This window comes from Anoplopoma fimbria, chromosome 5, assembly GCF_027596085.1.
Source record: "Anoplopoma fimbria isolate UVic2021 breed Golden Eagle Sablefish chromosome 5, Afim_UVic_2022, whole genome shotgun sequence".
In the NCBI taxonomy this organism is placed as follows: Eukaryota; Metazoa; Chordata; class Actinopteri; order Perciformes; family Anoplopomatidae; genus Anoplopoma; species Anoplopoma fimbria.
In genome coordinates, this window is record NC_072453.1 from 9,740,003 (window position 1) to 9,751,353 (window position 11,351).

Below are 11,351 nucleotides of genomic sequence, written 5' to 3' on the forward strand. Positions count from 1 at the left end.
CCTAAATGATGATATTAATATGTGGTGTGCCCTGTTTTGTGAGGAAACTAAACCGAGCTTTGTCACTTTTAACAGGAAATAAGATCGCCCACCACCCACAGCAGCACCCTGGGGTGGTGCCTTCAGTGTCCACTGGACGGAGCTCTTCTGCACATGTTGAATGCAGCCAAATATGATACACCACCATGAGAAAGTATATATATATATATATGTGCTTTGGCTTTTCAGGTTTTGTTTTTGTTATTCTGTGAAAGAGGTTGGTTGTAGATTAATATGATATAAAACATATATTTTATAATGCAGTTCAACACCACAAACAGAGCTATATACAAATATTCATGACAGTCTTAAACTGTACATGCAAGCATTAAAGTGGTTTTTTCCCCCACCCTACAAAACTAGTATATAATTTATATATATTATATTTAACAAAATAAATTGGACGGATCTCTTCTGCACATGTTGAATGCAGCCAAATATGATACACCACCATAAGGTGGGAGACAGCAGGGGAGGCAACAAATAAGACTATATAAAATAATGTGCACTAAAAAACTAAAGGGGCAGAAAATATATATACTTTGGCTTTTGTTTTCGTTATTCTGTGAAAGAGGTTGGTGGTGTTGTAGTACATTAATATGATATAAAACATATATTTTATAATGCAGTTCAACACCACAGACTTCAGAACTATATACAAATATTTATGAGTGTTAAACTGTACATGCAAGCATTAAATAGGGCTGGGTATTGTTTTAATTAAAGTGGTTTTTTTCCCCACCCTACAAAACTATGATATCATTTATATTTAACAAAATAAGCTGGACGGAGCTCTTCTGCACATGTTGAATGCAGCCAAATATGATACACCACCATAAGAAAATATATATATGCTTTGGCTTTTCAGGTTTTGTTTTTGTTGAATGCAGCCAAATATGATACACCACCATAAGGTGGGGAACAGCAGGTGGGAGGCAACAAATAAGACTATATCTGTACAAAACTAAAAATTAGAGGGGCAAAAAAATATGATTTTGTTTTTCTGTGTAAGAGGTTGGTTGTGTTGTACTAGATTAATATGATATAAAACATATTTTATAATGCAGTTCAACACCACAGACTTAAGAGCTATATACAAATATTTATGACAGTCTTAAACTGTACATGCAAGCATTAAATAGGGCTGGGTATTGTTCTAATTTTTTTATTAAAGTGTTTTTTTCCCCACCCTACAAAACTAGTATATAATTTATATATATTATTTTTAACAAAATAAGTTGGACGGAGCCCTTCTGCACATGTTGAATGCAGCCAAATATGATACACCACCATAAGGTGGGAGACAGCAGGGGGGAGGCAACAAGACTATATTTGTACAAAACTAAAAATTAGAGGGGCAAAAAAATATGATTTTGTTTTTGTTATTCTGTGAAAGAGGTTGGTTGTGTTGTAGTAGATTAAGATGATATAAAACATATATTTTATAATGCATTACAACACCACAAACTTCAGAGCTATATACAAATATTTATGACGAGCATTAAATAGGGCTGGGTATTGTTTAATTTTTTTTAATTAAAGTGTTTTTTTCCCCCGCCCTACAAAACTATTATATAATTTATATATATTATATATAACAAAATTTGTTAAATGTCTACAGAGAAGCAGCCGCATAATAACTTTGCATTGCAATAGTTTTGCAAATCGGGAACTATCCGTAACATGATTACAAATGTGTCTTCCGTACATGACAATTTTGATACTACCATAAAATTAATTGGGTTCAGTGCCCACCTCCTCATTAAAAAAACATAGTACTTGTTGCACTGGTATTGGATTGGATTGCAATACTTTGTACAGGTATTGTATTTATTTGTGTGTCCATTCTCTAAAAACAATGAACAGACCTGGCTGTGTATTTGTGTTTGTATAACTATTGCATCTTGTGTGCAGCGGTTAAGAAAATAATCTCTCAATTTAACAGAATGTAGCGTGAAATTCAGTTGAAATATTAAATACATTTAGTTACAAAATGAAGATCTGTCTGTAGCGTAACAGCGACCAGAAACTACATGTGAGAGTGATGTCCTATAAGGAATCTTCATCATGTTCAATTGATAAGTATTTGTTGGTACTTATATAATATAGCATGATATTATGGTGTGGCAGTGGTTGGGATATTATTATATAAACAAAAAGTAATTTATAGATTTCTCCCATTTTTTTTCTCCCATTTTTTTCTCCCTACACATTATAAAGTATTAGTACCTCTGTGTTTTTTAATTAAAGCAATCTTTTAAGAGAAGTTATTTTTAAAATACTGTTTTGATGCTGCTCTTTACAAAGATCTTTTCGGTGTGCACAGTACTGATATCTCATCTTTTAATTATTTTTGTTCAGGAAGTTATTCGTCTGTTTGTAGTTTTTTTTTCATTTTGTGACTGTTTATATTCTATGACTTGTAACTAAACACGTATCTATCATTTCCTGTACACTAGAAGAGTTCCCCCGGGGAAAGACTTGTTCAATGTTGTGTTGCATCCTTCCGTTTGACTGTTAAAGTAATGCAAATGACTGCATAACACTTATTTCTTACAGGTCTTAAATTATCCTATCAGACTACCAGAGTGGAGCTGCATAATAGAGAAGTAATCATCAATGTGTGTGGGCACGCATGAGTGGATAAAAGTGAGTACTACAATCGCAATCTGCCTGTTCTGAAAATGATTTCAAATTGATACAGTACCAGTCAAAAGTTTGGACACACCTTCTCATTCAATGGTTTTTCTTTATTTTTATTTGTTTCTACATTGTAGATTAATATTGAAGACATCCAAACTATGAAGGAACACATATGGAATTATGTGGTAAACAAACAAATGCTCAACAAACCAGAATATGTTTTATATTTTAGATTCTTCAAAGTAGTTGAATGAGAAGGTGTGTCCAAACTTTTCACTGGTACTGTATCTGCGTAAAAGTCTCGGGAGAGAAACTACAAATGCCAGGATTAAATAAGTGATGTCTTTGGATAAATATCCAGTAAGATATCCTGCATTTCTCCTTGTCTGGGTTAAAAAAAAAAATAAAAAAAAAATCCATCTTCTTCTCTTGTTTAAAGCAAAGTTGTCCACACTTCCAGCCTCCTAAATCCACATCGTCAAGGTCCTCCAGAGGGGATTCAAGAGGGTTGTTTCCCCCTCCTTGGTGTCTGAAATACCTCCACAGGGATCCCATTAGATGCACCTCATTGAGCCTCTCAGCCAGTCAGTACGTGCAATCTCACCACTCAAAAGCCCCACAAAAACACAGAAGAATCACAATAATATAATAATATATATAAAATAATCACCTTCATCTCCATTGTTGAGCTCCTCCATTCAATAATCCAAAGGGCCATACTTCCAGATGACAGGACACCTATAAACACACAAAGAAAATATGAAAAAACATTAGTTTCATTTTATTAAAACTCCTCAAATTAAAGTCACATTTCTGTTTTTTTTTTAATTTATTTTATTTTTTTTATTTTTTTTTTGGGGGGGGGGGGGGGCATCCAGTTGGCATGCTAAGCTAACTGTGCTAACATTAACCTCAACATTGCAAATTCAAGTTGCACATGTTGAGTAAAGGTCAACACTGAGCTGTGTGTGTGTGTGTGTGTGTGTGTGTGTGTGTGTGTGTGTGTGTGTGTGTGTGTGTGATACAACACACACACACACACACACACACACACACACACACACACACACACACACACACACAGCACCAGATGAGAAGCTAACGTTAGCATGCTAATGTGTGACGTAGCGCGCTAGCGGCCAATAGCAGCCAACCTAGCTAGCAGCCTAAGCTAACGCTAGCTAGCTTGTTTTGCGTCCCCCCTCCGATCCCATACTGACTTCTCAATGCCGTTTTTTTACACGTTTGGCAGAAAAGTGTGCGGAAAAAATCCAACCCGCTCAAATCGAACAGCTGATAGTTTAAACAACATCAGCGGTTTCACCCACAAGTGCACCGTTTTGTAATTTTGAGGAAAAATAAGACAAAATCTTACTTACCTGCTTGTCCTGTTACTACCCGTGTACGACTTGATAACAACCGGCCCCCCTGCGCTCCTATTGGTCGACGCTTCCAACCGAGGCTTCCTATTGGTCGACGCTTCCAACCGAGGCTTCCCATTGGCTCCGCGCGGCTGTCAGTCTCAGCGAATGCCCGTACAGCGGAAATGTGGGACGAAAGTTCATAGCACGAAACTTCATTATCCCAAAATGTTGTTTTTCATTTGAAAACGACTTTACAACCTTCACATTATTAATAAAATGGCTGCTTTTACTGCACAGTGTTGTTTACACCACAATGCATGCTAGCTGCTCAGTCCAGCCTGGTGTGTTTTCCACTCAATGCAACTACAATATATTATATTTTTACTGCTTTTTCTTTGGGACTTTACTATTAAATGCACCTCTGTGTCTCTCAGCACACTGTAAACCACAAGCAGATAAAGCTGATTGATGCAAATGAGTTGGTGCAATATGTTTCATTTGATTTTTAAGTCATGCATCAAATGCTAAACAGGCTGTGCAGCTGATGCATGTGGTGGTGGGGTGATATCTGAGTGGGGTTTGGTCTGACAGTCCTTGGACCACAGAGTAGGACAGGAGACACAAAGGAGAGGACATTTGCTTCACAAGAGTGGAGTTTAAGGTGGAGCCGATGAGTGAGGAGACACAGGGGGACAGAGGATGGGTGGAAATATATAAAGGAGAAAGTCAGTGTTTGGTTAGTTGGGTTGAATATGTAGTTTTTGCCAGTGGTAGCAATTAACCGAGCAATGTTTTTCTTCTATATTCACAAATGTTACTACAGATTTAATTTACATATTATGAATAATTTAGTTGTATCCATAATGTGCTTAACTGTAGGCCCATTGTTCATTCTGTGAGAGTTAGTGTTACTTTAATTTCATTTCTTCACACAGCTTTTGTGATTACTTGTTGTAGACTCATGCCATAGATTTGTAATAAACCTGTGATCATTTGCGAATACGCTTCTAGATGTTATAGGTGGAGAAAAGTAACCAACGAACCAACACTCACAGGATAAAGTTCTTTATTGTCGTGTGCACAACAATTACAGTGAAGCAAACGTTAGTAATGAAACACTTAGATCTCAGGCTCCCTTTAGAAACGCTCATTATAAAGTCACACAGGTCAAATCAAATATCAATCTCAGACATTAAAATAGAGCAGCAGCTCAAACATTATTATAAATTAAATATAGCATACATTTCTATAAAGTACGTTATTTTATACGATATCAGAACATTTCACCTTATAATACATTTGACTTTTTTACACCACACTATGTTATACTTTATTATAAAGCCTTCTATGCTGCTGTACACTGTTCTAGTTGGTGTATCATATTATACTTTACTTTCCTGCTACTAATCACACCTCTGTCACTTTGAGTTTAACCTGAGCTGATGAGGCAGGAGACAGAAGAGGCAGAGGATGGATGGAAATATAAATATACGCTATTGCACTTTTTACTTCACTATATTTATTTAACAGCTACTTTGATTTTACATATGAAAAATGATGCATTGATATACATAAAAGGCTCCGCACATCTCAGGTGTTTTCAGTTGTGTTGCTGATGAGATCTACAGGAGAGCCTCTGAAGTCCTGTAAAAATGTTTATTATTATCTTGTTGCACAGGATAATAATTTGTTTGTTGTTTAATTATTATAGATAGTAAAAAAAAAAACAGCTCTCGGGGCCATGAAGGCTCCATAAATTACCACTCTAAAAAGAGAGAAAAGCCTACTTGCATTGTGCATAGTACTTTTACTTTTGATACTTTAACTCAAATATAATTCTGAATGCAGGACTATTACTTGTAACAGAGTATTTCTACAGTATTGCTACTTTTACTGAAGTAAAGGATCTGATTACTGATTCCACCACTGCTGTTTGCAATAGCACATAGTGTCATTAAGTCTGACCTCTCAGTCACATCTACAGTTAAATATTGTTGGATATTGGCAGTTTATAGCAACAAATGCCTGAATTAGAAGATGTATTTTTTTTATCTACAGAGCAAATACACGAACGGTAAATGAAGGACAAACACAAAGTTAGAAGGTTCATTTATGAAACACACAGTTTCACTATGAAATGTATGTGGAAGTCCCTTCATGCTTCACACATCAAACATATACACAAATATTTAAATTAGAATAGAATCAAATCTAACAACATATACAGTTACTTATATATAAAACCTTATATACACACATATATTGAGAGAGAGAGACTTTGGTTCATAAGCAGACGTGTAGTGTTAAAGGTAGTGGTTTGGTAATTTAAACCAGTATAACATAAAGTTCCCTGTAATTTATTTATGTTGGAGTGTTGACCTAATAAATATTCATCTAGCTTTATTTACTTCAAGATGTAGTTGCATTCAATCAGGACAATTAAAATTATTTTTCAAGTTTAATGTCTTTATTTGTCACTTCTGATTCTGATTCTGATTTGCACAACAATTAGTCAAACAGTTGCTGGCTTCCCTCAAAAGTGCAATACATATTGTATAAAAATAGGAACAGAGAAAGTAAAAATGAGAATCCAAGATGTCCAAAAAATAAAACATTTAAATTAATAATAAAACAATTAAATAAAAATAATAATGAATCATCAACAATGCATTCAATTTCAAAACTAATCATGTGTTTTGTTTGTAAAATAATAATCTCCAACATGCCAGCTGTCAAACAAATGTAGTGTTTTTAAATGAAAACATTTCCCTCTAAAATGTGGTGGAGTTAATAAAGTAAAGTGCAAGTACTTCATATTGTACACAATTACTTGACTTTACTGCTTCTTTTGTGCTGGAAATGGTACTGTTAGATCTCATTCTCCCTCAAACAATGTTCAAATACATATAGAAAAAAGTTACTTAGGATCTAAGACGTAAAATAATACAGCAGCTAAAATCTAATATAACAAGAAATGATACTGTGGTAGACAAGAGTACGGAACTAAGATGTGTTCAAGTATAAACAGATAGTAATATATATATATATATATATATATTCTTGGTATTTTGTACCAAATCTGAAGCTTTTCTCTCCATCATCTCCTCTCTTTATCATCATTCTTTCTGCAAAACTCTCACTGTTTCTCTCAGCTTCACACATAAACGTTCTTAGCATCCACAATGACTTTTTATCAATTTAATCTTACAGGTTCATTCCTCCTCAGCACCCTCTCAATGTTTTTTAATCCAATTGATTTCTTTTATCTTCATAATGGAAATCTCTTAATTAAAGGGCTGAAAACACAGAGGAGACGTCTACATGTAGTTGCAGTGAAGCAGCACTAGATGGCGCTGAGACATCACACTGAATATCATCATCATCATCATCATCTCTCACTTTAATAACTGTGGAGTGATTCAGTTATTGTTCAAATTGCAACTTACTTAATATATAAGGACAATTATTTATCATTCATAAGCAGTATGCAAACATTTATTATGGTTTATAACCAGTGGTGGAAGGTAAGCACATTTACTCAAGTAGTGTATTAAAGTACAATTTGTATGTATTTGCACTTTAATTGAGTATCTCCATGGTATTCTACTCCACTACAATTAAGGACTTTTGTTTTTTGTACTTTTTGTAAATTTTTGATGCTAATACCTTTTGATATTTTAAACTCTACTTGTAACAGAGTATTGTAACTGTGGTATTATTACTCCTACCAAAGCAAAATGAGTTAGTAGTTGTTCTGTTTAAAACACACTATGTATTTGCATCAGATAAAAGGACATTTTAAAGTTTATTAATGTGCAGTATGAGTCAGCCATCATACCTTTTCCTATGAAGACATATTTTTGTGTTTAATTATGTTGTAATTATATATCTGTTTATACACCAGGCTCTGCTGATTGGTGTCAACAGTTTTTTACAATTATGTGAATATACACTTGATTTATAATACAACTAAAAACTTGTTCATAAAGTACTAAGAAATGCTAAATAGGGGGAACAATGTACCGTACTTGATGTAAAAGGCACTTTCTAGTCAAACACACATGTTTCAATATCTGCAGTGTACTTTTATATAAAATTATATTTATCAAAGCCTATTATTTACAATAAAATAAACAAAAGCTGTAGTTTGACATTATTTACACAACACCCTCAGCTCATTGGTCTTCTTCAGTGTCTGTGGATAACAGTTGTTTTTCTTCTTCGTATATAACAGCAGTGTTTGATGGACATCTATGAATCTCATCTGCATAATAATGTTTCATGAGAGCGACCTCTTCGCTTAAGATGCAGATTTGTGTCTCCAGGATGGAGAGATGAAGAGTCCGGGGGGTCAGAGAGGTTCTTATCTGTTCGAGCTGTTTACATCAGCCTCCTGTTTTCACCGTAGATGAAGTACTCAGTACATTTACACAAACTAGAGGTACTTACATGAGTATTATCTTCTGTTGCCACTTTCTACTGCTACTCCAGGACAACTTAGAAAGAAATGTTGTACTTTTTACTGCATGACATTTATCTGACATCTTTAGTTTCTTTATGAATTAAGATTTTTGCACACAAAACATAAAATAAACAGGAACAGTTAAAACAATTATACAGAAAACAGGAAATTAATAAAAAACTATTTTGAAGTTCTGTTATTTAGATTCCAGCTTCACAATTGTGACGATTTGCTTTCTTTTTAATGTTGGTAACGTATTAGTTACAATGTTTATAATGTTGATGTATCAGAAATAATGATAACAATTTTAACGTATCAGTAATATTGATAATAATGTTTATGTATTAGTTATAATGTTAATACTGGTTTAATATTAGTATTAATGTTAACAATGCTAATGTGTCAGTAATAATGTTAATAATGGTTATATATATTCGTAATAATGTTAACAATGTTAATATATAAGTAATAATGATAATAACTTTAATGTATTAGTAATATTGTTAACAATGTTAATGTCTTAGTATTACTGTTAATAAAGTTAATGTATTAGTAGTAATGTTAACAATGTAATGTTTTGGTAATGCACTTAAAACACTTAAAACCTGTGCAATATAAATACACTGTGCAATAATAGTTATAATAGTTATTCTGTCTGTATATATAATATTTCAGTTATTGTGGATTCTTTACTGTTTTTTATTGCTTATTTGCTTATTTAAAATATTTGTTTTGATCTGTTTTTTTCTCTGTCTCTTGTTTGCACCATACCCTATGCTGCTGTAAATCCTGTAAATTTCCCCGCTGCGGGACTAATAAAGGATTATCTTATCTTATCTTATCTTATCTTATCTAATAATGTTAATAACTTTGAGGAAAACAAGGTGAAGATGTCACTTTGGAATCCATAATGAAAATGATCATTAGTTATTAGTTCAAAATGAGTTCCAGCCGAACCACCTACAGCAGTATAAATCTTCTGTTTCATTAATGCATGAGTAATAAATAATCTAATGATAGAATATATGATAGAAGAACAGTCACAGTCTGAATACTTAAACTACATTTTACAGTACAAGTAAAGTACATGAATCCTTCCTCCACCACTGGCACCATTCCCACCAACCACAGCCAATAAAAACTTGGCTCATTGGTCAACAAAAGAAAGATGTTTTTGTGCAACAGTGATCCTTTAATCAGCCAGACTCCGTCTCCCTGGAGGAACTGGAGCTTTACTGGGTTACTCTAACACAGTTGTATTGTTTACATGTGGAGCGGTCACTTGAGTAACCAGGTTATGAGACGAGCTCTCATGCATATAGGAGCAGCGCAGAGAGACAGTTGGAACGACAGCTTCCTCCTGGGACGTCCTCGTCGTCCGGATGGCCTTTACAGATACCCCCTTCAGCTATACAGTTACCAACCTCATCAGATTATAAACGCTCTGACATCATTAATATTCAGTATCGGCGTCGTCCACATCTTCATTGAAGCCGCATGATGGCCGAGACTTTAAGGGTTGCAGCCAGTCGATCAGATGGACGTGTTGTGGATGTCTGGTGCTTCATTTTACTCACCTAACATTTGGTATTTCTGGTTTCTTTGGAGATTAAAAAAAAAAAAAAAAAGTCTGAACAACGTTTGACTTCAGTGAAAGAAGTACTTGTGTCTTTTTTACTGCAGTATCAGGAGCAAATACTCTGTTACAAGTTAAACTAAATGTTACATTCAAGAAGAAAAAGGACCAAAGTATTAACTGTTAAAATCACTAAAGTAAAAGTATTTATTGGTTCCTTTCATAGTGTATTAATACTATCACTGAAGTAGTATTTTAATGTTACAGCTGGTGAAAGTGGAGAACATGTTAATCTACTTTATATACTGTTTGTGAGTTTAATCTGTATCATATTTTATTAATCCATCATATGTTTTGTTTGTATCAAATGTATCAAATAAAAGCAGTTAAAAAAGTACAATATTTCCCTGTGAGGTGTAGAAGAATACGAAAGCAGAAAATAGAAAAGAGAAGTAAAAGTACCTTGTAATGCTACTTTAGTGCAGTACTTGAGTGAATGTACTTGGTTACCTCTGACAGCGTGAGTCTGTTTAACGGCTGACGTACCATGAGGTCTCTGAGGTCTGAGAGGTCTCTGAGGTCTGAGAGGTCTAAGAGGTCTAAGAGGTCTAAGAGGTCTAAGAGGTTTATTAAGGTGATGGTGGACATTGATTCATTGATTCTGCTCTTTTGTTAAATGTAATTGTTTTGAAGGCGGAAACATCATGTCGTTTGTGCTAGCACTCTAACAAACAGTCATTGTGAAATCAGCAGCAGCATCACTGGACAAAATCCTCCCGACTTCAAAGTCTAATCAGTGAATCTGTAAACCTCTGATGGTTCCGATGAGTCCGTGAGAAAAACCGTGACGGTTCCCCCAGAGCAGCTCTGCAGACGGCGAAGGACCTTGAAGGACTCTTTGAGTGTTTGCATGGAAATTCACATCTAATTATATTTTCATCTGTTGTGATCCTTTGAGAACCAACATGAATGATGTCACAGTCAATTTCTACAACCCCCCCTACCGTGTGCATTAATGTGACATCACAGATTAAAAACTCCTCTTTCTTGTTCATGAGAGAAAATACTTAATGTTCGCTTCATTATTTAAGATTCTAACATACAGATTCCCCCTTCAGCTTTACAGTTTATAAACTCACCAGATTATACACGGTCTGACATAAATTATATTCAGAATCAGCTTCTTCCAGATCTTCATTGAAGCCGCATGTTGGCAGAGACTTTTAGTGGTTGCACCATTACCGTAGATGTGTTGTGCATGTCTTGT

General features: G+C 34.5%; 1 long non-coding RNA gene across 1 annotated transcript; it reads right to left on the reverse strand.

The window, feature by feature from the left end:
- Positions 1-3,114: 3,114 nt before the first annotated feature.
- Positions 3,115-4,096, reverse strand: LOC129091015 (uncharacterized). Its single transcript, XR_008531215.1, has 3 exons — positions 4,062-4,096; positions 3,353-3,420; positions 3,115-3,220 (listed from the first exon to the last, which is right to left on the reverse strand). It is a non-coding gene; the product is annotated as an uncharacterized LOC129091015 (long non-coding RNA).
- Between the last annotated feature and the right edge of the window lie 7,255 nt (positions 4,097-11,351).